General features: G+C 48.3%; 1 protein-coding gene and 1 non-coding gene across 2 annotated transcripts in view; both read left to right on the plus strand.

The window, feature by feature from the left end:
* The window catches only part of LOC144166258 (nose resistant to fluoxetine protein 6-like), a 315613-nt gene that overhangs the window by 43063 nt on the left and 247052 nt on the right, over positions 1 to 25498 (plus strand). The gene's annotated exons all lie outside the window — the stretch shown is intronic.
* Trnat-agu (transfer RNA threonine (anticodon AGU)) lies at positions 24719 to 24791 on the plus strand. Its single transcript has one exon. It is a non-coding gene; the product is annotated as a tRNA-Thr (tRNA).

Genomic DNA, 25498 nt, shown 5'->3' on the forward strand with positions numbered 1-25498 from the left:
TTTATTTAGGCGAACTTGTGCCTCTAGAAAGAAAGCCACCAAAAAGACGTGGTCGCACGCGAAGCGCCGATCAGCCAAATCAGCGTTCCAAAGCACGAGCCGTTCCACGAACTCTTCTACACGCGCCACATGGAGGAGCCTTTCGTCGTTGTCGTCTTCGTAGCGTCTCAGACGCACTCGTGACAATATTGTATAAACTTGGAGATTTCAATCTATTGGTGATGCAGATGAGTTATTTCAAGAGGCTGAGTCCCCGTGGACAAACCCTTGCGAAAGCCGTGTTGCTTTGAGTAAAGAAGATTGTTTTCTTCTGAGTAATTTATTATTGCTTTGTTGAGAATGTGTTACAACAATTTGCAGCAGGAACTTGCTAGTGAAATTGGCCTCCCTGCAGTTCGTTGCCGCCTTTATGGATGGGAGTGATTTTTGCACAAAGTCAATCTTCGGGCAAAGTGGTCGTCTTGAGGGACGTTCTAAAGATTGCATACAAGAATGGAACTAGATGTTCAGAGTATTGTATAAAGAAAACATTTGATAAATTATCAGGACTGGCAGTTTTTTGACGCAATCTGCAAAAGCAAGTTTTAAATGCCGGACTCTGTTATCTCTATCCCCGGCATTGCTGATTTAGACGTTGTCAGCGGTGCTACTACGACGACAGTAACTCATGTAAAAACACTTGAAAATACTTAGTGCAGAATGCAGAAGTTTGAAATTGATTTTGCGTTGCTTACAACAGCACCTGCTACTTGCAATGTGGTGATGGGGGCAACTGCTTTAGACAAATATCGCCAAAACTACTCTGGCTGATTTATCATAAAACCTTTCAGTGTTGTTGAAAAGAAATTATCTGTGGCTTTTTTATTCTGACCTTTAATGTTCATGCGAGATTACTTTTGTCTGTTGAATCGTTTCCCTTTTTTCGTATTCTTTCTTTCTTTTAATATCAAATAGCACACGTAATCCTAGGTGTTTTCCGCTATGTAGGATTCCTTTTAGTAGGAGTGGAGTTGGCATCACAAAACTCTATTGCTTGTTTAAACTTCAACCATAACTAATTAATGCTTGTATCAGAATAACATGAAAATTCCTCATACACTATTTGTCGATGATCGATAATGCTTTCGTCGTTTGTCCTGTTATACTGCTTGATTGGAACCCTTAAGAGATTATTGTTGCGGCTGGAATTCTGATTTTATTTACCAAACGTAAGTAGAAGCATATGGTGATCAGAATAGCTTTCTTCTATACTTACTTCAGGGGTGAATCGTTGGGACGGGATACAATGGCCAGATCAAGAACTGAATGAGCGCTTTTATGCACGTGGCTGCTTTTATAAACCGATATAGCAAGTATCTATACATTATATGTAAAAGCCGCTCACAGCCTTTTACGTCGTGGCTACCAGTTATAAGCTGATCCCAGTCAATGTCACCAAGATTGAAATCACAGTTATCAAAAGTTGAGTGCGCTCAATTACATTCTGGAAAAGGAAATCGTGCATTTGAATGAGGTAATCTTTAATCGTCGTTTGGTTTTCCATAGATTCCGTCTATAAGAATTGCAGTATTATTAACCTTAATAGTGCACCAGGTACTTTTGTGGTAAGGGATGCCTTGATGGGCAAAAAATAAAAGTCTATTTTTATGGCAATAGGTACGCCCGATATGCGTACGTAACACTATTCCGACGTCACTATTCGTACGTAGCAGGGTATAAGGCAAAGGAATTAGTTTAGAATTATGTATGCCAGTATTTAGCCACGTTTCTGTTTTAACTACTGTATCAGGGGAATTCAGTAAGAACAATCTTCTAATTTATCTGTTCAAAATACTTCTCGCATCGAAACATAGTAATGCAAGCGGTGTTGTATTCCTGGTGCGTCACGCGTCGGAATTCCAGGCATCAGCAGGTAAATCGTCATATGATCGGTTTATTACCACTCGCTTATTCTGTGCGTGGTCCAAAACATACGAGCTTTTAGATGCGACGCTGAGAGGAGCATCTCTTGCCGGCGGCCCTGTCCTTCCTGCGTCGTTGTCGTCCGCGTTCGCACAGCTGCCTCTCTCCTCCGCTCGCCTGCTCTGCTCTCTCCGATAGCGCCGATAGCGAACACTCTCTCCCAACAACTGCGCGTGCCGCAAGTGCGCTGTGCGCATGTGCAGCGGCCTCTCTCTCCGCCGTCTCCTCTCCTTCGGGCGCGCTGCACTCCGCTGCTCGCCCGAGTGCGCTGCACTCGGCAGCGCGCTGCGCTTCCGGAGTGCCGCGCTCCGGCCGGTCTGTCAGTCGATGGTCGTCCGCGCTACGCTCTCTCTCTTTCTCTCTCTCTCTCTCTCTCTCTCTCTCTCTCTCTCTCTCTCATTACTCGACGATTGCTCCCGCAATTCGAGTAATCGACCCAACGGAAACGCACAATGGAACCCCCTTCAGCGTCGCATCACACCAGGGTTCCCTCGAGGGCAGGTGGGAGGAGGAGCAGGAAAACGTTTATTCAGAAAAAGGGAGAGGGGAGGGGGAGAGAAAGAGTTAGGAGCGGTGGGTGGCCATCCTATTCCGGTAGGCCGCGCAGGGTTGCCGCTGCCTTCGCCCGAGAGATCACGGCTTCCTGGTCCTCGAGCTGGCAACTGCGCAACGCACTCTCCCATCGCTCTACAGAAAGGGGATCGGGTGGTTGGGGGTTCAGTGGGCACATCCAGACAAGGTGCAGGGTCGTGTTGGGAGGGTCGCAGCGTGAGGAGTTGGGTGCATAGCAGGTGGGGGAGATCGGTGGAGGGCGACGTGGTTGTGGTATGTGTTAGTTTGAAGTCTTCGCCAGATGCGGGCGTCGGGAACGGAGAGCGAAGGGTGAGGAGGGGGATAAGTGCGTCGGGAGGCCCTATAGTTGTACAAGATGTCGTACAAGTTGTAAGTTGCCTTTCCACATCCCGTGGTTTGGAGTTGTTGTAGGATGGTGGTGTGGGTTACGTTGTCGAAACCCCTTGTATGTCGAGGGCTACGATGCAGCTTGGGTTCGTTTTGCTGAGGTGGTCAATTATTGTTTCTTTTAATTGTAGGTGTACATCTTGAGCAGACAGATGTGCCCGGAAGCCGAACATGGTGTGGGGAAAGCGGCCAGTATCTTCTAGGAGTTCTGTAAGGCATCGAGCGACCAAATGTTCGTATAGTTTACCCACACATGAGGTTAAGGAAATGGGTCGTAGGTTGTCTAACCCCAAGGACTTGTTTGGTTTTGGCAGTAAGGTAATATCAGCGTGTCGCCACTGCGAGGGTAGTGTTCCTTCTTTCCAGTGCCGGTTGTAGCAGTCAAGGAGGGAATCCAAGTGCTCGTCGTTCAGGTTCCGAAGCAGCTTGTATGTAATTTGGTCGTGCCCCGGCGCCGAATTCCATGTTAACGTTGCGAGTGCTTGTAAGAGTTCCTCGCGTGTGTATGGCTCGTCAAGGTTGGGGTTCAGAGCCCCTTGGTAATTAGGGTGGGAAGCATACGATGGAGTTCGCAAGGGGCAAAAAAGCTTCTTTTGAAGAGGGGAAAGCAGCTGGTCTGGGGGTTGAGAGTGATTGTGAATGAGGCGGGTGATGTTTTGAGTAGTGGCGGTTTTGGATGGCGTATTGCCCAACAGGTGCCGAAATATATTCCATGCTTTCTTTGTTGTGAGGGATCCGCTCAGCTGGTCGCAAAACGTCCGCCAGTTTTGGTTTTGGAGATGTTGGGCGTACGTTAGCGCCTCTTGTGTAAGTTTTGCGATGCGCCGTTTAAGTGAGCGGTTGTGCTTGTTGCGACGCCATCGATTCAGTAAGCCACGGCGGGCTTCCCACAGGTGGTCAAGGTGGGTATCGGCTGCTGGTAGATCCTGTGTGAGTATGATGTTCTTGGTGTAAGTCTGTTGTAGGTCGGCCAGTTGTTGACTCCATTCTTCAATGTCTTCCGTAGGTTGTATGGAGGGAAGGGGGGCTTTCCGGAGGGCCTCTTAATTGGTTAGTCGCTTCTGATGGAGGCGAAAAGCAAAAATGCCCGTGTGTACGAGATTTCGGCGCACGATAAAGATCCCCAGGTGGTCAAAATTAATCCGGAGCCCTCCACTACGGCGCGCCTCATCGCCTGCGTTGCGTCGGCGCGTTAAACCCTACAATCAATCAAATCAATTGGTTAGTCGTGCCACTCCGGTGCGGTGGTGGGACGCTTGATTGGAGACACAGTGCAATTATGAAGTGGTCGCTTCCCAAGGTGTCCGGCTTCCGTTGCCAGTCTATTTGTGGGACATGTCGTGTAAACATGAGATCGGGGATGGAATCTCGCGTTACGCCGTTTCCGAGCCGGGTAGCCTCGGTGAGGTCATTTTGCAGGATAAAATGGTAATTTTGTGTAGCATGAAGGAGGGCCGTTCCTTTCTTGGATGCGTGAGGATATCCCCACGTAATATGCGGCGCGTTAAAGTCCCCGAGGAGTATGCACTGATTGTTTCCGGTGAGTCGGGCCACTGTATGAAGTAGCTGCTATATGGCCGTGAGAGCCTGGGTGGGGGGGGGGGGGGGGGGGCTTTACAGGTTCAGAATAAAGAGACTTTTTTCCCGCTTGTCGTGAGGGATGAGCTCGACCAAAGCGTGATCGATAGGGGATGCCGTTGGTATCACTTGGGCCGGAAGGGTACGCTTGACAAATATTGCCGTGCGTTGGTGCGGTGGGTTGGTGTAGGTTATGTAGTCGCGCAGCGTGGGTGATGGGGTGTCCGTTTCTTGAAGCGCCAGTACGTCCACGGGGCTGGTGGCTGTGTAGAGTTCAAGGGAGGCTTTCTTGCTTTTAAATGATCGACAGTTCCACTGGTATGTAGTTAAAGGGTGTTGCACTGTGTGCCTACGATCATTTTGTCCTTTTTGTTTTTTGGCTTGGGGTGGGTGTTCGAGGAGGAGAGTTTGCTCCAGGGCGGAGAATCGTTCCGTGAGAAGACGGAGGGTGGCGTCGGCCGCCTCCGTGATCATTATAGTGAGGGACGCCGTGGATTTTTCTATATAGTGCTCGACATATGGAACGATGTGAGCTGTGATTTGCGTGTTCACTATTTCTTCTACTTGGGCTCCCGTGAAGGGAGTGGGGGCCTCGGTAGCCGGCGGGGGTGCATGAGTTAGTGCAGCGCGTTCTGCTTCCAGTGCTTCCACTCGGCTGAGAAGCTCAGCGTTTTGTTCCTGCAGTTGTTTGATGAGATTGCGGAGTGGTTGTGGTACGGGGAGTGAGAGTGGGAGTGAGTGAGACGAGGTAGGGAGGGGGGGGGGGGAATTGGGCGTGTCGCGTTGGAGGTAGGAATAAGCGGTGGGAGAGCGCGCAGCTACAGCTGACCAGCTTACCTGGTTGTCGGCGAGAGGACGTGTCATGTTGGTCGGCACGGTTGGCCGGAAGCGGCGCGGGCAGTCCTTGCCTGCTGTGGTGTGCGGTAGTGAGCAGAGTTTGCACGTTGGTTGGCACGCATGGTCCTTGGCTAGCGAGAATTGGCCACAGTCTGGACACTTGGAGTCCTCAGGTTGGGGACACACGTCCATGCGATGCCCAAGTTCACCACACACGCGGCAAACTTGCACACACCGGCGAAATGGTCGGCAACGGTGGAGGACGCTGCCCACCTTCACGAAGAAGGGCACGTGGTTACCTAGTCAGAAGCACCGATCGAGCCTGACCCATTAATCGTGCGTGGATGAGGGTCGGCTCGTTTCCTAGAAGATAGTCGTGGAGGTTTGAGTCGGTAATGGTGGCTTGCAGACCGTGGATGACACCCGGCAGGTGCCGGGTGGAGGCTTCATATAGGCGGCAAATTCGCAAAGTCCTGTTGAGATCTGAAACGTTTGTATGTTGCTGAGTGTGATGGCAAGGTCAGGGTCGGGCGTACTTGCGACGATCACATTCTGAGTCGGTTGCACAAGGAGGGTAACTTTCTTATAGAAGAACGGCAGGTCGAGCTCACATTTGGCTGCAAAAGCTTCGGTGAGTGGTGTGGTGGTCAGCCTAGCGAGGTTGAGCCCCACGCGCGGTCGGTAGATGATCGTGTAGTTGCTTGTTGGGAGTCTTGGTGGCGGATCACGGGCCGCCGTCTTGGAGGGCGGCGTGGCAGGTGGTCGGCGCACATGGGCGATCTGGCTTGTTTGCGCGGCCGAGCCGTTGGTTGGCTTGCGTTTTTTGATGTGCTGGGTCCACTGGTTGTCAGGGTGAATGGTGCGTCCACTGAGCTGATCGAATTCCATGTCGGCGATCTGGGGTGCGGGCTGTGATAGCGCGTCGCACATGGTCACCCGGCGGCGGCTCGGTTGTTGTTCCAAAGAGCTAGGCCTACAAAGTAGGCCTAGCGGGCGCTGCGCGCTGGCTGTTTCCCGTGGCCGACAATCTGGGCTTTCGAGGTCCGATTTGTCTCACCTTGGTGTCAGATGAGACGTCTCAAAGTCCGGCGCTCGATGTTAGTGGTCGTTTAGTCAGCGCTAGTGCAGATTCACTGTTTGGGAGGCATAAAGCGGGAGCCGAAGCGAAGCTCGTCTGGCTGCGTCAGCCCCCTGGTGGCGAATCAGGGGAGGTCGGCGTAATTTTTTTTATTTTGGGTTTTCATACACCAGAATGCCTTTATCGCTCTTGTCAGGGTTAACTTTTGTCAATTGCCACACGTTCCGACGCGTTTCACGGAGAGTCAGTGAAAAATCATGCGAAACAGATATAGTTGAACACTTCAGCTTGAAACAGTTCCGTACCACTGCCATTTATTTCTGTGGAGTCAAAAAATCGAATCACAACAGGTCGCTCTCGCGTGGCTTTTTTCTTGCCAACGCAGTATTTGCGCTCGACCGACGTTACTTTCACTCTCAGCCCGGCCGCAAAGGTGTTGGTCACGACAGTTCCCAAGAGAGCTCCATGAGCTTGACTTTCCTTTTCGTTTACGTCATACACAACTAGGCTGATCTATTGATTGTATAGTTTAACGCGCCAACGCTACACAGGCGATGAGTCGTGCCGTAGTGGAGGGCTTGGGATTAATTTCGACCACCTGGGAATCTTTACCCTGCACTGAAATCTCCAGCTCACGGGCGTTTTTGCGTCTCGCCTACATAAAAAATGCGGCCGTCGCTGCCAGGAATCGAACCCGCGTCTTGGTGCTAGCTACGCAGCACAAATACACAAGTAGATTGTTCCGACGTGAACGATTGTCTAAATCATCGATATCTTAAATTGATCTCCTCGACCTCACAATGAACGGCAGTTACTGCATCGGCACAGTCATCAACAACCTTCTCGTGGTACTGTTTAGGCGTGGCAAGAGCGGTCACTATGGACGCAGTTGTGGTCTCTGTACTCTGTAGACCAGTCTGCAGAGTTTGTTGTGAAGATTTCATCGGTGACAAATAAGAGTATCTATTACAGCTAAGTGTCAGGACCAGGGTTTTCCTCGGTGTCACTAAGTTGCAACAGCAACCCAATAATGCGCAATGAGTCAGACCAACAATCAATGATACGCTGATTCAGCAACGTTTAAAGGGTTCAAACACATGTTCAGGTCGCACCATCGCTTGCTCACAAAGACCTCTCCACATTTTCCACAAGCGCAGCTGTAACCAGAAACCAGATAGGTACCCATTTTCAAAGCCCCTATATATGATCAGCGCTTCAAACAAATGAAGGTCGCGCTTTTACAATCCACAATCCACCATCCTAAATTCCAAAATACAATCAGTAAAAGTCCGAAGCCAAACTCCCCTTCTACTACGCCTAAGTCCAGAGCCAGCGCATGCTCTATGGCGGCAAATTGAATCCGTTGCGAGCTGAGTGCGATGGTAGCGCAATTGATAAGTAAGACTGTATCATGACCTTGCGGATATTGTTTTGCCTGAGCCGATGTACAGATCCATGTACCGTGCAGGGCCAGGGCAGGACGTACTTAAACGAGTAAACAGAATGGCAGTGCCATCATGGGTTAAAACGTTCTTTTTTAAACTTCACGTGGGCGTCCTTCCAGTAAAAACCTGGCAAAAAGAGAAAGGTCTATACATTCCATGGGGGGTAGACTGTTACCCATGCAAAAAACCCGAGACGGTTGAACATGTTTTCTTGGAGTGTTGGGATGGGGTCTTCTTTTGGGATGTGCTTCAGCGCACATTAAAGAAGGACTTCCCCCTGGATGCCTACGGGATCAGGTTTCTACCCATTCAAAGCGAGGATGGGGTACCATATGACCTCGTCATGGTTCTGGCCCTGCACGGCATTTGGAAATCGCGCATGGCCATCCGCCATCGCGACATCGATGTCAAACGGTCCAAAGAGTACTTTTCTGGGTCTGTTCGTCTGATTATTGAAGTGTGGAGGGCTCAGCCCGAGCCTCCGGAATGGTTGCCCGTGTTTGAAACTTTAACAAACATAAAACAATTTTAGCCATTACTCTGTTAGTCAAGTGCTGGCTAGCGTATTTAAGAGTGTAGTGTTTGGTTTGTGTGTCAAAGTATGGCAATAAAGAAAAAAAAGCGATGGTAGAACAATGGGATAGATGCCGCTTTTATATTACGAAAGACCCTGGTTCGATTCCGACTAGGGGAGGCCTTTTTTTTCAATTGGATGCCGCTAGTAACCCCGTAACCCTCGTGCCTTTGGGATGGCCAAGTGGTGAGGTATCATTTTGAGGGCTTGGAGGTCCGGGGTTCGATTGCCCAGATCCACCCCACCCGCACTTCTTTCTTGAAGCGCGCCTGCTTATGGGCTCCTTGCCTCCTCGCCACATCCGCACGGACAGAAGAACGCTTCTACAGCTCTGCTGTTAGACAGTAGTAGCGAGCAGTCGGCATACTTGCTTTGTACACCTAACGATAAATGGCCAAATCTAGCTGTGGTGAAACAGGCCAAGGATTTATCAGAAACCTTTGCCAAGTATTACTTCTGTCGTCCTGCTGGTCTGTGACCGTATTATGAAATGAATGTGAACCGCTCACGCGATAATCAAGCCTTACTAAAGCCGCTTATGCTGCAGAGGCACGTCTATGCTAAGATATCAAGGAAGCGTTGCAGAGGACATTTCTCTTCTTGAGATCTATGACGCGATATTTTTGTATTGGCGTCCAGGAAGGGTTTTGGAACGGAGTTATTACTGCATTTAAGACTTGCGCTTCACGAGCAATGAGTCATCAGAGAAAGACTAGCAGCAAGTATTTTAGGGGCGAAGCCTCTTAGTGGCACGGGCTTTTGGCGTCTTCTGTCGCCGTTTTATAAAATCGTCGTCTCATGTAGTCACGGTGCTAAAACACACGGAAACTAGTTTACGCCTCGCGCTAGAACATAACGCGTACTAAAAAAAGAGCGGGACACTCGTTTACGCCTCGCGCAAGAGAGCTTCGTGCTTCGAAGACAAGAGACTTATACAGCAAAGCCGTATACCTCCCCCCCCCCAACGGTTTAATCTCCCTTGGCAAAAACGCCAAGGCGCCAAGAATACTCATACACTACACGCGTCGCCCTTCACCAGGTTTTACGTTAGTGGAGATGGCCAGGGATTTTTAATCACCGCTTCAGAGGAGAGATAGGGGCGTGTGCGGTTCTGGGGATTAAGGTGGGATTGTGAAAGATTGTAGCGGCGGGTGGTGGTCCACATAGAGAAAAAAAGCAGGGTAATGGTCAGTTTAGCGAGAAAGCGACATTGTCAGTGTTTTAAAGTGTTGTGCTATATTGTCTAGGCTGGACTGAACGGTGCAGTTTTGTGTAGGGAGAGAGTGGAATGTTGGTTGTGGAAGGGGTTGTTAGAGTCTTAGAAAATGGGGTAGACAGATGGTAGAAAGCTCAAAGGTGAAACCTTAAGTCTAGGGTACAATAAGCGAAAGCTACTTTTTGTGCCCTCTCAGTCAGCTCGCTGTGACCTTGAGATAACGAGATAGTACAAGCTGCCTTCCACGTGTTCATAGAAGAGGAATATACCGCATTGACGCGATTTTAAGTACCCCCAATTCTAAGGACCCTCCCCTAGTTTCGGGGAAAAATCTGGAAAAAAAAGCTTCATGCGAATCTAAGCATCCAGTTTTCTAAGCAGCCGTCGCAAGGAGGGGGATTACGGACGGGTGGAAGAGGGCTCTGGTTGACGTTGTGGCCAATTCATTTATGTAGCTTTCAATTACAAACCGTGCACTTCAACGGAGCAGAAGAAGATCTGCTGGGAGATACTGAAAGCGCCGTCCCAAGCGGCACAACTCACTCGAATCGTAGTGAAGTTGTCTGGGTATCATACGAAAGCGGTGGGTTCACTGCACCTATTTTTTGGTTGAATATTTGTGAAATAAAACATTGTTCCTTGCGCCCGTCTCGTCGGCAAACAGCCGCGGAAAAAGTGGCCCGTGGAAGGGGGGGGGGGGGCAGGAAATGTAGGTTTTTCGAATCTAAGCACCCCTCTCACTTTGGGTATCGCGATCTTGGAAGGAAGGGGGTGCTTAGAATCGAGTAACGACGGTATAATGTTTGAGTGGTTCCCCCTATAGCATACACTTAAAAATGGCTGGGTTACGCGTAAGAGGATGGATGTGTTCCCGAATTTAGTAGAGTTTAAAGCTTCTGTTTCATGTTCCCGCCAAACATCTTCACCCCTCGTAGATTTGTAGATACTTGTGTTGGTTTGTCATCTACAGAGTTTGCGATTCGTCAGAATTGGGACCCCTTGTTGCACGGTGAGGTATCGTGTTTCTAGAGTACGATGAGGAGACGTTCTTAATGTTTTTTTTTTCGGAAATGGCTCCTCGCGACCACGAATATTGCGGTAATCCTAGCCGCGAGGGGCAAGGTTCGTGAGTTCACGTGCCTCTTTGTCGGTGCCTCGTTCTCTTCCTACCCCTTCTGTCCAGGTGTCCAGATACCATTAACTTATTTATTGTGGATGGGAGTATCTTACCAAAGCGTTTAGGTATTCTGGCTGAATCCTAATGCCTAATTATGGCTGCAGTATTATTAATACAGACTCTAATGCCATTTGAGAGTCTATAACGATGTTAGCGCATATATTCGGGGCTTGAGCTAGTCGGAATGCGGAGAGGATTGTGCAACTTCCGCATGTAGGAGAGTCACGCAGTCACAAAGATTGCCGCAACTACGACAATTGCTTCTTCGTACTTTTGCACATCCCGGAATCACTGTAGTGCTACCATAATTTTGAAATCCTGTACTCATAATTTAGGGTCGACTCTGACCACATGCTTCCACCTACCGGAGAGCGGAAGCCATCGCGGATATTTGCGGCCCTCTTGGAAAGGCTCCGCCAATGGCGGTATGCCGAACAATACACACGGTCTATTTCGCGAGCGGAACAAGCCAAACAGGCGGCATATGAAAAGGCTCTTTTCGTCGCTAGATAAAGATGACCACAAAAGGAAATAGTTCAGAATAATCAAAACAAAATATTCTCACGGAAAATTGTTACTTATTACTAAATCCTTTAAATCCAACCAACGTCAATCAGTCAGTTACCCAGCTTTCTAATCAATCCTCTAATCAATCTCATTGTTCATCCCCATACTATATATAGCGGTGTTTCAGCTAACTAAGCCTGACTTAAAAAATATGCCCATGCACTCTAAGACGATGCGGCCAAATGCATGTTGCTCTAATTTATATGTAGTGCGGCACACTATTGTTTGCATCTTCCCTCATCGAATAATCCATCACGCTTAATTATCCAACTTCTGAAGCAACGAAGCTAGGCAAAAATTTTCAATTTAAAGTTGCAGAGTGGTTTGTATACAAACCGCTCTGAAACTTTAAATTTTAAATGTCCGAATAAAAGTTTCCGTCTTTCTATCTATTCACTACTAGTGTTTATCTGCTTACTGAAGAAATACAAAAAACACGAGGTGACATGCCCGCTTGCGCGTCCTGACTGCAGTGCTCCCAAACGTTTCGCGCGCAAACAGCCATAGGCGTGCTGCCGCTTGAAAGGCGACATTTAAGCGATGTGGGCGTTGGCACAGAGCAAGAATCTTATTCTTGCTCCGTGGCGTTGGCTGTGCCGTTTACGCCCGCGATGTGCTCCCCGCGCCACAGTTCTTTATAGCGATAAGCACACGCGACCTTTATCGTTTGCATCGGTGACCTTTCGCTTTTTAAGCGGCAGTGTGCTTATGGTTGTTCGTGCACCGAACGTTTGGGAGCACTGCAATCACGACGCGCACGCGGGAATGCGACGTCATGCTTTTTTTCATCGCGGACGTCATGCATGAGTAAGCTGAAAAATTCTACGGAAACTATTTGTTCGGAAGCTTTGCAAACTGTTTTGCATCTTTCTATTTTGATTTTTTTGTCTACATTTGCTGCTTTAAAAGTTCGGTAAATGATCTTCACAAATTATCTAATTCGGAAAAATACAAAAAATTGTTGCTCCAATCTACGCTGTGAACGTAGATGAACTGCGAAGCTGAAAACGACACCCACAATTCTCAGACGGTGCTTTACAAAGAGTGAAACCAGAGACAAGTGAAATGTACTTAACCAAACTTTCCATTACTTCACAACGACATTTACGACTGCTTCATGTTATTCTTCTTCTGGCTGTTCCACTGATATCTTCAGTTTGGTCTACCCAGCGTAGCTTGGATTGAAATTAAGGAGCTGCACGCACGCACTCACACACACGCACGCACGTGCACGCACGGGCGCGCGTGTGTGTATGTGCGTCTGTGTGTGTGTGCGCGTGTGTGTTATTGCACGCACGCATGCACGTCCACACACGCACTCACACACACGCACGCATGCACGCCCGTACACGCATGCACACACACCCACACGCACGCATGCACGCGCACACGCACGCATGCACGCACACTCACACACGCACACAAGCGCGCGCGCGCACGCACCCACCGACGATTTGTAACAGCACCCAAAACCCGGACCGCCGCTTTATCTTTAGCTCCACATTATCCATTTCGTCTTCAACGCGCCACTAACACGCGTAGGCTTAAAAAATGCGACTTATTCGGAACCCGGACTGATACAACGACGAAGCAAAGCACCCATGGAGTGTGGTCTTCTCCGGGTACGGCAGCAGCTTTACCGCAATGCTTGAAGCTTCTCCGCAATACTCACACTTTAAACCCTTCAGGAACCTAGGGGAACCAATATACTGAAGTTATATTTTATATACCTGTAGGTTTCACTCCCAGGATAACGTGATCAGAAAAAGATTGCAGAACATTTTGAAACTTGTGAGTAATCGCGCTGAAAAGATCGCCGCCTGAACTAGGCGTGAGCCGGAAAGCTGGGGATGTATATATAGATATACATATATATATATATATATATATATATATATATATATACACACACACTGGGAAGGACAAGAGCCTCTATGAGACTCAAAAAACGGCCTTAAAGGGACACTGAAGTGAATTTGTCAAGCTCCCGTTTTTGCTTGCGCTGTGTAGACTGGCTCAAATTAGCACACTTTTCATCGTTTATTCGGTTGACGAATCGGTAATTATTTTACAAAGCGCGAAAGAAGAAAAACTACCATGCGCGGTTTGCGGCGGCCGCACCAACTAAGCTGTCACGTTGCGAGGAGGGGGCACCATGTTTGGACGATGCCCAAGGTTAGCAATCAACAAGTTTCGGTTTCGGTTTCGGTTCTGTAAAACAACATATTTGACATCCGATGGCGTCGTTGGATGGGCATTCTCAATATCCCAGTAATCGTAGTACCGCGCTTCTGCCATGCTTTCGGCTGTAAAATGCATAAGATAAGCCTCCCAGGACGGCTTGGAATCCTAGCATTCACTAGCCGAGGACTACGCAGTGCATGAACGCCCTCCGCGTCCCCGCAGACGCACAAATGCATGCGCTTTTCCCCCATATTTGGAGCTTGCCTCAGTAATGCCTGTATCGTAAAAAGCGTGTTCGCTCCAGGCCAAGGGTTTGTTGATTCTGGCCTGTGCCCACTGCCCGCAAGCAGTCAGTGCTATGGCAACAGCACGCCAACGAAAACTCGCTAGCGCGCCAGTGCCAAGCTGCGCGAGTTCTGCGGACTAGTTCGTGGAGCAGTGAACGTTGCGGCCCAAAAAAAGGTGAACTCAGTATAGAAAACATCGGCGAAAAATGAAAAAGTTATCTCATAAAAAAAAAATGCTTGTACCCGCGAGGATTCGAACTTGAACGGGCAAAACAGTTGCGATGATATACCTAGCGCTCCAGAACACACGGCCACGGACGAGAGCGCTGCCGACAATGGAAATATAAGGTATATAATGTATAACCAGTTTACATTTTTATTTAGTTTTAGTATTTCAAGCAGATTAGGTGACTATTTGTTCTATTGTGCTCGTGCAATAAGCGTCCCCCGAGTTTTCACAATAGCTCACGTCTAGCAATTGCATTTCTTAGACGGAAAAGCATTCGCAGATGCGTAGTCGTGCTGCTGACCGCTGTGCTTGTTCGCCCAGCGCAAAAAAGTGCTTGCTGAGCACGAGGTCGCGGGTTCGATTCCCGGCCGCGGCGGCCGCTTTTCTGATGGAGGCGAAAAGCAAAAACGCCCGTGTGTACGAGATTTCGGCGCACGATAAAGATCCCCAGGTGGTCAAAATTAATCCGGAGTCCTCCACTACGGCGCGCCTCATCGCCTGCGTTGCGTCGGCGCGTTAAACCCCACAATCAATCAATCAATCAAAAAAGTGCTTCCCGCACCCTAGTTTACGCTGTACGGTAAAAATATCAGTTGATTTTATTTCCTTAGTACCTATATTGACTTCGCTGACTCTTCTACCCCTTCAAGAGGCCTTATATTTTCCTACTGGCGTACCAGTCAGCGAAGCGTCGCATGTGCGCTTGTGCAGCGCTTGTGTGAAGCGACCTTGACTTGGAGCTAGATACAGAGTACAAACTAACGAAGTAAAGAAAGGCACATTCTTCCATTCACAAACGTGTTGTGGCTTAGTTTCAACTGATCGAGCGAATTGCCATGACCCGACGGCGGCTGGCGGACTAAACGTTGGGCCCACTGAGTCGGTTGCGGAAGGTCGGCGAGCCGTGCAGTAGCGCAGCCAATTGCCAGCTCCTCTCCTGCTGACGTCACACGAAAAAGCCAAAGAAAATGGGCGAGAGTGAAGAGAGGAGGGCAGCTTTTTCGAATTGATTTTTCTACTAAATAAATTCGCGTAAACGCGCTCAGAGTGGTCGAAACAGGGCCTAGGGACTCCGGACTACAATTTGCGCTCGTAATCCCGCATTGTTTACAAATCACTTCAGTGTCCCTTTAGGTGCTCTAACGTTTTGAACCTCCAAAATAAACAGCCCTCTCCCGCTGAGTGCAAGCACTCGCAATCTAACGTTGTGAACATCTCAAGTAGGGAGCTCTCTCCAGCGGAAATCAAATTACTGTCAAAGGGCCTAAACTTCTGTCCTTCATCAAGAAACGTTAATGAATTCGAACTTTATCAGGACCTGGACACCTTTGCGAGAAACCTGCGCCTTCGGGAATACTTTCATGGGCGTCCAACTGAAAGCAAAAATTACTTCCTGCCCCTCCAGACAAAATCTGGACACCAAATGAGGAACGGGATAAGCACTTGAGTCTATACATTTCGGCCGTGCAAAAAGATATAATCAAAGAGTTCGAAAAACGGGTGCCCATCCGCAGCAACCTCGCTAGTGACGAGCGTGAAGCACTGAAGTGCCTGAGTGAGGACACTGCCATTGTAATAAAACCTGCAGACAAAGGCGGGGCTGTGGTAATTATGAACAAGACTGACTATCTAAACGAGGGACAGCGACAGCTAGTTGACGAGTCATTCTACCGCAAGCTCACAGACGACCCAACATTGCGATTTAAAGCTGAAATTGTGGATACACTAAAGTCCTTGCTGCGTGATAGGAAAATAACCGATCCGATGTATGAAGCGATGCTACCCCAAAATTCTAAGCCAGGACGTTTCTATCTCCTACCTAAAATACACAAAGAAAACAATCCTGGTCACCCCATTGTATACAGCAACGGAACGGCAACGGAAAAAATATCCAGTTGCATTGACCACCTAATTAAAGACATCCCGTAGACTTTCCCCTCATACGTAAAGGATACAGGCCACTTTCTCCGCGAGGTTTCAGGCCTCGAGGCCCCAACCGGCAGTTTTCTCGTCACCATGGATGTTACGCCCCTGTACACTAACATTCCTCACTCTGATGCATACTTGCCGCAGTCTCATGCTACGGTGACTCTAATTTCTGCTTGGACGTAACCCCTGGAACACTGAAAACCCTCCTCCACCTCGTCCTTGAGTACAATCACTGTGAATTCGACAATAGCCACTACCTCCAAAGTAACGGCACAGCCATGGGTACCAGAGGGGGGGAGAAACAACTTTATTAGACACCGGCTGTTTGGGGACGTGGCCTCTCACGTCGTGACGGAGCGGCCCTAGCCAGGGCTTACTCGTAACCCATCTGATGGGTCACTTTCAGGCCTCTGGTTATCCAGGGCCTCCGTCACCAGCTGGACGGCCAGGAGTTGAGTGTTGTAATCGCAACTCCGAGTAGCAGTTATGAACTGCGGTGGAATCCCTTTTTCTTTTGCTTCGGTTGGATGAGTTCTACAGTCCCATAGGATATGAGCCGTAGTAGCTCTTTCACTAGCACACCACTTGCACTTATCACTTGCGTACACTTTCGGACACATGTGTCTAGCGAGCACTGGAGTAAGTAACGAGTTCGTTTGCAGTTGTCTGTAGGTCACTGCTTCTTGTCTTGTAAGTATTGGATGTGGCGGGGGCATGGTCCTACGGCTGGATCGATACCATTCGAGGACCCCACTGTACGTGTTGATCGTTGAATCTTCGTCGGGCTCCTGTTCCGCGGATGGAGAATCCGGACATCCCGACGCGTCTCGACCGGTTAGCGCACGCGCCGCCTGGTCCGCCTCCTCATTGCGATTGCTGTGTCCCTTGGTTGAGTGGAGAAGTCCCATGTGCGCTGGGAACAATTTTACCGTTGTGGTCACAGTTCTGGGGGGTAGGGCACCGCACAACCTCACAGCACTCTCAGACACGTTGTTGTTGGCGTAGCTTAGGATTGCTGAACGAGAGTCACTAAGTATCGTGGTGCACTTAGGGTTAGTGAGCGCTAAGGCAATGGCTACTTCTTCTGCCTGCTGTGTTGTTTTAGCCCTAATGCTGCCGGCGGTGAAGATTTCTCCGGTAGTGGCGGCTATGACGTCGGCAACATAGGTGTCGGTCCGATCCGGATATCGGGCTGCGTCCACGTAGTGAGCGCCCGTGTCTGTTCCATGTGTATCGATGAGGGTTCTAGCCCTTGCCTTTCTCCGCTCTGCATTGTGTTCTGGGTGCATATGTCGAGGCAGCGGGCTAATCTGCAAGCCGCGCCGTATGCCTTCAGGGAGTACTGTAGTGCTTTCCTGTTCTTTCGGTGACTCTTGTCCGTGGATTCCGAGGCGTTTGAGGATGTATCGTCCGGTGCGGGTTTGCTGAGCCGTGCTCACCGCTTCTTCAATCTCTTCTAGGGTGTTGTGTACCCCTAGTTCTAGTAGCTTGTCCGTGCTTGCGTGAGGATAGAGACCTAGGATTTCTCTGTACGCCTTGCGTATAATAGCATTTAGCTTCTGCCTCTCCGCTGTCTTCCAGTTATGATATGCAGCGACATATGCAATGTGACTGATGGCAAAGGATTGCATCAATCTGAGGAGGCTTGCCTCTTTCATGCCTGATCGTCTTGTAGACACTCTTCGAATGAGCCTGGTGGCTGTGTTGACCTTTGTCGAAAGTTTGCTTATGGTTTGCCCGTTGCAACCACTCGCTTCTATTATCAATCCCAATACTCGTAAGGTTTTGACATGTGGAATGGTGGCTCCTCCCTTCGTTTTGAGAGTGATGATTTTAGCCGTGTCCTCCTTCTTGTGCCGCTGGTGGGGTGGTAGGATCAAAATGGCACCTACATATGCCAATGTCTTTATGGAGTCATTAGAAACAGAGTTCATTGCAAAATGCTGTCCAAAACCGATCATTTATGAACGATTCCTCGATGGCATCTTCTTCATTTGGAATAGTGATGACGCAAGCCTCAGGGAATTTATCTCAGAAATCAACACTCTGCATCCATCAATCAAACTGACCTATCAGATATCAACTAAAACCATATATTTTTTGGATGTCACGCTCATATTGGACCAAGGGAGCGTCTCAACAACATTGTACAGGAAGCTCACTGACCGCCAACGATATCTTCACTTCTACAGCAGCCATCCCTGCCATTGTAAAACAAGTGTACCCTACTCACAAGCACACCGGTACCGCAGGATATGCTCTGGACGGGACGATTTCGAAAAACATGCTCAGGAACTAAAGACCGCCCTGATTGGTCAAAAATATCCAGAAAAAATTATTGACGATGCGATTAGCCGAACGCGCAATTTACAAAGAGAAGACATTCTGACTGAAACCCTATGAGAAACCCACCATGAGACTAACTTAGTCCTTACGTACTCGTCCAAAACTTCCCAATTAAATAACATCCTGAGACGACATTTTAATATCATAAGGCATAGTGAGTGTTTGTCGGCTGTTTTTCAGCGCCCCCCCCCCACTCGTCCTGTGTATAGACGGGCCACAAACTTGAAGGACCTTTTGGTCAGGGCAAAAACAGAAGTACCTGAGCGAACTCTAGGCTGCCGGCCATGCGGCAAGCCGCGCTGTAAACTTTGTCCCCACGTGGAGACCACTAATGTTGCCCAGGCTACCAGGTCAACCTTTAAATATGAAATCAAAGACAACCTCAACTGTGACACCCCTAATGTAATCTACAAACTCCGCTGCCTTCTCTGTGAGGAGGAATATATCGGCCAAACAAAAACATCTTTCGGCAAAAGGCTTAATAATCACAAGTCACACGTGAAGGGCCTCCCCGACCTTCCGCTGTCCAGGCATCTCCGACTCCCGGGTCACTCGTTTGCAAAAATACAGGCCGTCTTAATTCAGCCGGCTTCCGCAGCACATACGAGCGGGAACAAAGAGAATCCTTCTTTATACATAAATTTCGGACGTTTTCCGAAGGAATAAATGAGACCACGGGGAGATTGGGTTGTTTTCGAAACTGACGTAACCACCCTGAGGTGTTTTGAGGCAGGGCGAAACGAATAATCATGCCATAGTTACTTTCTTTTTTCCCCCCTTTTTTGTCTCTTTTAAGTTCGTAGAACACATCCTTCGCCCCTGAGGGGAACCGCGTTGTGCCGGCATCTGTGAGACGAGGGGGTAGGTGGGAGGGCGGGGGGGGGGGGGGGTGCGGGACGCAGTGCGCAGTCCACCTGTTCGGACGTGCTTTTCTGGTGCTCCGACAACAGCGTGTTTCTGCAGTGAAGGACAGCGAAACGGCAGAGACAGCGGAGGACAGCCGAAGCTGAGTATTTACCGGCACGGTTTCTTTCTCGTTGTGTCGGGGTTTCAGCCGAGATGACGCGTAGAAAGCTGGTACAGTGTGGTAGCTGTCCGGGGCACGTAGACGCAGAGGAGTTTCAGCGGGATGGCGGCGAGGCAGACGAAGGGAGAGGTACGTGTCGGTTATGCGTAGTGGTGTCGCGGCTAGAACGCGTAGAAGCGGATAACTCGGGGTTAGCTAAGCAGGTTGCAGAACTGGAAGCAGCGCTAAGTAACGAACGCGATGAACGGAGGGCCGTTGAGGGAAAGTTAGAAGCAGCTGAGAGGAAGCTAGAAAGGAGCGTCATTTCGCCAACTAATGACGACCACGGCGACCCATGCAGCGAAGCGCAGGCATGCGCCGAGGTGACACCAGGGGTGGAAGCAACAATAGGCAACAGCTACTCCCACGTGCTGCGAAATAGGACAGCAAAACTAGTCGATAACCCGGGTACCAGTAAAGAGCGGCACGTGGCAGATGATAGCGTGGTAATCATTGCGGGTGACTCTAACATGAAGAGGAGAAGCGCTGCCATAGTGGAAAGGGTAAAGAGGGATAAGCGTGTGAAGGTGGGGTGTTTCCCAGGTCGAACGATGCAGACGCTGATGACTGCAGCGAAGGGGCAGCTGGCCATGTCTAGTAAAGCTAGAAACCTTGTGGTGATTGCCGCGGGGCTTAACGATGTTCTAAAGGGAGAGGAGGGTAAACTTGGCCAGGAGATAGCGAAGGGGGTAAAGTACCTACGGGCGACGGCGCGAAATGTGCGCATTGCCGTCTGCACCGGGCCGGAGGTGAGGAAGCAGGGCGTGCACACCGAACGGGTAGTACTCGCTGCTAACAGCGAGATCGTGAGGTGCGGCAGGGAACTTGAGCTTGAAGTGATAGACGTGAACAGGGTAGTGGGCAGCATCGGACATAGGCAAGCTTTTCAGTGGGACGGGATTTACTTTAGCCCCAGGCTAGGAAACGAGGTGGGGCGGCGCTTAGGTGGGAGAGCGGTAGCTTTTTTAGGGGGCCCCGCTCAACTAAGGAAGGCAAACTAGGAGACAATGGGGAAGCAAGAGACACATGCACACTCAAGGCTGGGAGGCAGCCAGGCCTAGAGCTAAACGGAGAACCTACGGACGTAACTGAGAGCGTTGACAGAAGCCATTTAAGTTGAAACAATGGAGCAAAAAATTCTGTAAAAGACAAAAACAGACCCCGTAAGCGGAAAGGGAAAAACAAATGCAATAAATATTTAATCAGCTACATAAATATGCAGGGAGACAGAAAGCCAGATAAGTGGGTGGAAATTCAAAAGCAACTTGAACGGGAAGGAATAGACGTGTACGCTTTAGCCGAGACTCACCTCCGGGACCCAGAAGCCCCACCTATCATAGACAATTATGTCTGGGAAGGTTGCAATAGGACCACAGGAATGAAGAAAGGGGGAGGTGTTGGCATGCTCATTAAACAAGGGACCGACTGGCAGAGAGTGCATGAAAGTTGTAAAGAGCATCTATGGGTTAGAGGCACCATAGAGGGGAAAAATACATGGTTAGGAGTGGTGTATCTGTGGACCGGAAGTAGTGCTAGAGAGGAAAATGAGGAAATGGTAAACTGTTTGAGAAGAGATATAAACGAGTTCAAAGATTCGGGCGAAATAATCATAGTTGGAGATATGAATGTCCATATAGAAGGTTTGGATGGATACACAGACCACAACGGATCTCTAGTGATAGATCTATGCCAGGAAAACCGGCTTGTAATTGTAAACACGGAAAGCAAGTGTGACGGACAAATAACCTGGGAAAGCGGTAACAGGCAGCCCAGCATAGACTACAGTTTAGTATCCGAGACAGTATATGGAAGGCTGCGGGAAATGAGGATAGATGAAAATGGAACAGACAGCTTAGGAAGCGACCACAAGCGGTTTAGCTTGCACTTTGGAGGCGCAACCCGGACAAATGCAAAAATGGGTACAATAGGAGGAAATAATTTGAATAATGAGCAGTTAAAGATCATCGCTGATAGATTGGAAGATGAAATCAATAAATACCCAGGAAAAAATTGGGATTACGACGAAATGATTGCGTTCATAAAGGGTAAGAATAATGAAGCAAAGGAACGAAACCGATGGAAAGGGAAGAGAAAGCCGAGAAGCTGGTGGAATAAGGAAATAAAAAAGGCTATCGACCAGCGAAGAAAGGCGTCGAGAGAACATAGAGAAGCAAAAAGAACTGGTATAGAACCGGAGGTAGTGAAGGAAAAGTGGGATGTCTACCGTGGGAAAAAACTAGAAGTGCAGAAAATGGTGCAAGCAAAGATCAAGCAGAAAAGCGAACAATGGATGGCAGAAATACGGAAGAAGGACAAAAGCGCTTCCAAGAAGTTTTGGAACCACGAAAAATCACTAAGCTCAAAAAACGATAACCATCAAAAATTCCTGATTGATGAGGAGGGGGAACATTTAGAAGGAGAGCACGCGTTGGCGCATATTCATCGAGTGATTAGTGAGAAGTTTAGGACAATAGTGGTAGGGAAACCTGCACCGATAACATCAGCGCCACAAAAGACTGCGGAAAGGGAAATAAGTTTGAGCAACCGTGATTGGAAAAAAGCAGAGCAAAAGGTTTCCCCCCAGACGGCAGTGGGCCCGGACGGAATACCAATGCAACTGATAAACCTACTTGGACCTAAAAGTAAGGAATCGTTTATGAGGGCAATAGATAAGGTGATAGAAACCAAACAAATATCAGAGGACTGGTTAGAAAGTAGGATGAATTTAATATATAAAGGCAGGGGAGACAAAGCCAGTATTGATTCATACCGACCACTCACAATAACGTCAGTGCTGTATAGATTCGTAATGCAGGCGATAAAATCTGAAATTCAAGCATGGATGGAAGAAAACGAAATACTTGTGGAACTGCAGAATAGATTTAGACAAGACAGGCGACTGGATGACAATCTGTTTGTGATAACGCAATGCATTGAAATTGCGAAAGCACAGAATAAACCAATATGGATTACGTTCTTGGACATTAAAGGGGCATATGACAACGTAAACAGAGAACGGCTGTGGAGGATGCTGAAACTCCAGGGATTAGATGACCAGTTAGTACAGTTCCTTATAGCAATCTATAAAAACAATAGAGTGCACCTTACTTGGGAAGGACAGAAATGCGCCCAGCAGGACAACATCCATCGGGGACTGAAACAGGGATGCCCTTTGAGCCCAATACTGTTCATGCTTTACATGACAGGGTTAGAAAAGAAACTGGAAGAAAGTCAAGTAGGGTTTAGCCTGACCCACATGCTGCAAGGCGAAGTGGTACAACAGCATATTCCGAGAATGTTATACGCAGACGACATTGTTCTTTTAGCTGATAACCAAACCGAAATGCAGCGGCTAATAAATATTTGCGGCCAGGAAGCCACTGACCTCGGGTTAAATTTCGGTGCAGAAAAATCAGGAATAATGGTTTTCAATGACGCTACCACCGACGTAGTGTCTATCCAGCAAGTCGAATTACCGAGAGTGAAGGAATATAAATATTTGGGAGTGTGGATAAGCGAAGGGGATAACTACTTAAGTACTCACGAGGAGCAACTTAAGGTTAAGGGAAAGCGAAACGCAGCTATAATGAAGCATAGAGCTCTGTGGGGGTATAACAAATATGAAGTAGTAAGAGGGATGTGGAAAGGAGTAATGGTTCCGGGTCTCACGTTTGCGAATTCTGTACTCTGCTTAAAATCAGATGTTCTATCAGGCCTTGAAGTAAACCAGAGAACGGTAAGACGTTTGGCCTTAGGCGCGCATGGAAAAACAACTAACGAAGCAGTTCAGGGAGATATGGGCTGGGCGTCGTTTGAAGTTAGAGAAGCTCAGAGTAGAATATGTTTTGAGATGAGGTTGAGGGCAATGGATCAACGAAGGTGGGCAGCTAAGGTTTTTAGGTACCTATACTTGAAAAGCGTGGACACGCAGTGGTTAAGAAAGACTAGAAGGCTAACGACGAAATACGGAAAGAACATTGGGGAATCCACAACAGCCAAGGTAACCAAAAAGAGGCAAGGCAGATTGAAACGAATAGATGGAGGGAAAAAATGGAAGCTAAAACGTCGTTAGAGATGTACAGGGCTGAGAAGATGAAGATCAGAAAGGACAATTTCTACGATAATTCCCAGGGCAGTGCTTTGCTTTTTGAGGGTAGAGCAGGTTGCCTGCGAACTAAGAGCTTTGTGGGGAAGTATTCACAAAATGATGGGTTATGCGTGGTCTGCGGAAAAGAAACAGAAACTATGCGACACATAGTGTTAGAATGTGAAGGTATCCATCCAAATCTACATGAAGGGAATATTGGGCTTTCAGAAGCCCTAGGATTTAAGGGTATCAGAGAGGAAGTTAACTGCAAGGCTGTCGAAGGGACGAAAAGAAGATTAGAATGCTGGGGGACGAAAAGCAGAGAGGGAAATATTGCCTACGACAGTTACCACCTGTAACAGGGAAAAGAAAGTATTTCGGGCCTAATAAGCTTTAGTGCCTGCCCTAAGCAGCGCTAGTATTAAACCAAGCGTGTAAAACATGGTTATATTAGTCCTTTTTGGTAAGATGACATGTCATCACCCCGCTTCAAAGGGGAAACCAATAGCAATCATCAATCATCATCATCATTGGTCGGCGTGGCGACTGCCCCTCCGGCGGCGGTGAGGTGATAAATCCTTCTCCACCTGTGGTTCTTTACAAGGCGTAAATCGCTTTCTACGCAAACTTTCCGGACCATTTCACTCAGACGGACCCGTAGGAGCCTCGCGCATTGGGGAATCACTGATCCTTTTTTTCAAGGCTGTCAATGAATGTTTCGTTTCCCGATCAGCTTCCTTCGGCCACCTGCGACCATGTAGTTCTTGTCTCTGTCTAACAACGGTCTCAAACCGCCATTAACAAATGCTCTTTTTCGTTCTTTTTTACCATTGATCACCAGTAGGCAGAGGTTGGCATGCTTCTCTGCCATCCGCAGACTTTTCGTTCAGGCCTTCGAGCTTCGACTCTCCAAATGTTATGTATCTCTCTCCCTCTCTCTTTCTCTCTCTCTCTCTCTTTCCGCACGCAGACGCAGCACGCCGTTTGCTCTGTAGACACACATTGGTTGAACTTTATGCATCTGTTTTCTGTCTATCAATGCCGCAACTGTGCCTTCTTCCCATTTACAACTTTCCTCTCTCCCTTCTTCGTTTCTTGCTTTTTCCCACATTCTGTAGTATAGTTACGACTGTAGTATAGTTAGGAAACAAAAATACCTTAACATAAATACCCGCGAAAGTGCTGGGGAAAAAGCCCCGCCGGTAGCGTAGTGGTTATCGCACCAGACCAGTAGTCTGGAGGTCGTGGGTTCGGATCCCACCCGGCGGGCATTTTTTCACCACTTTCTTTTCGACTGAAAAATTTCTTCATCTCTTTCTATGACCCACCACAACCTCCCCTTTGCTTTCTGAGGTTTTCTTGACTGCCAACCCTTATTTTCTGTCTTGTTTCACGAATCCCCTCGTTTCCCATTTTCTGATTCGCTATATATACATATATATATATATATATATATATATATATATATATATATATATATATATATATATATATATACATATATCAGGGTGTGGAACCGGAACCGAACCGAAAGTAGAAAGAACGGTAACCGGTTCATGCCGAAACGGTTCGACCCTCGGTAGTTAATATTGCACAGTCAATGTATTTCAGGCCTTTTTTTCTTTCACGTAACATCAACTTCGTACCCGCTCGCGAACTTTCCCCTCCATACAATTGAACACTATCACGCTCTATGTAACAACCGGCGAAAAGAATGAGCACCAATTTAGCAATGGTCTGTTGCTGCTGGAAGCGCGAGCGTAGTGCAAGCTGACCAAACCAAACGTCATTCTCGGCAGCTTGCAGGGGCTTTAAAACGACTTTGCCCTTGCCTAGCTGCGACTTTATTGGAGCAATCAGGGTGCAGGAGTGTTTCACGACGCAACAGCGAAAGCCCACACCCGATGTGTGCAAACATTTTGCATTTCATAATTTGTTTAGAAGGTCCGACACCTGCAAATTGCTAATACTTGACA

The sequence above is a fragment of the Haemaphysalis longicornis genome, unplaced genomic scaffold (assembly GCF_048455015.1).
Source record: "Haemaphysalis longicornis isolate Haplotype H1 unplaced genomic scaffold, Haemaphysalis longicornis Haplotype H1 scaffold_1, whole genome shotgun sequence".
Taxonomy (NCBI): domain Eukaryota; kingdom Metazoa; phylum Arthropoda; class Arachnida; order Ixodida; family Ixodidae; genus Haemaphysalis; species Haemaphysalis longicornis.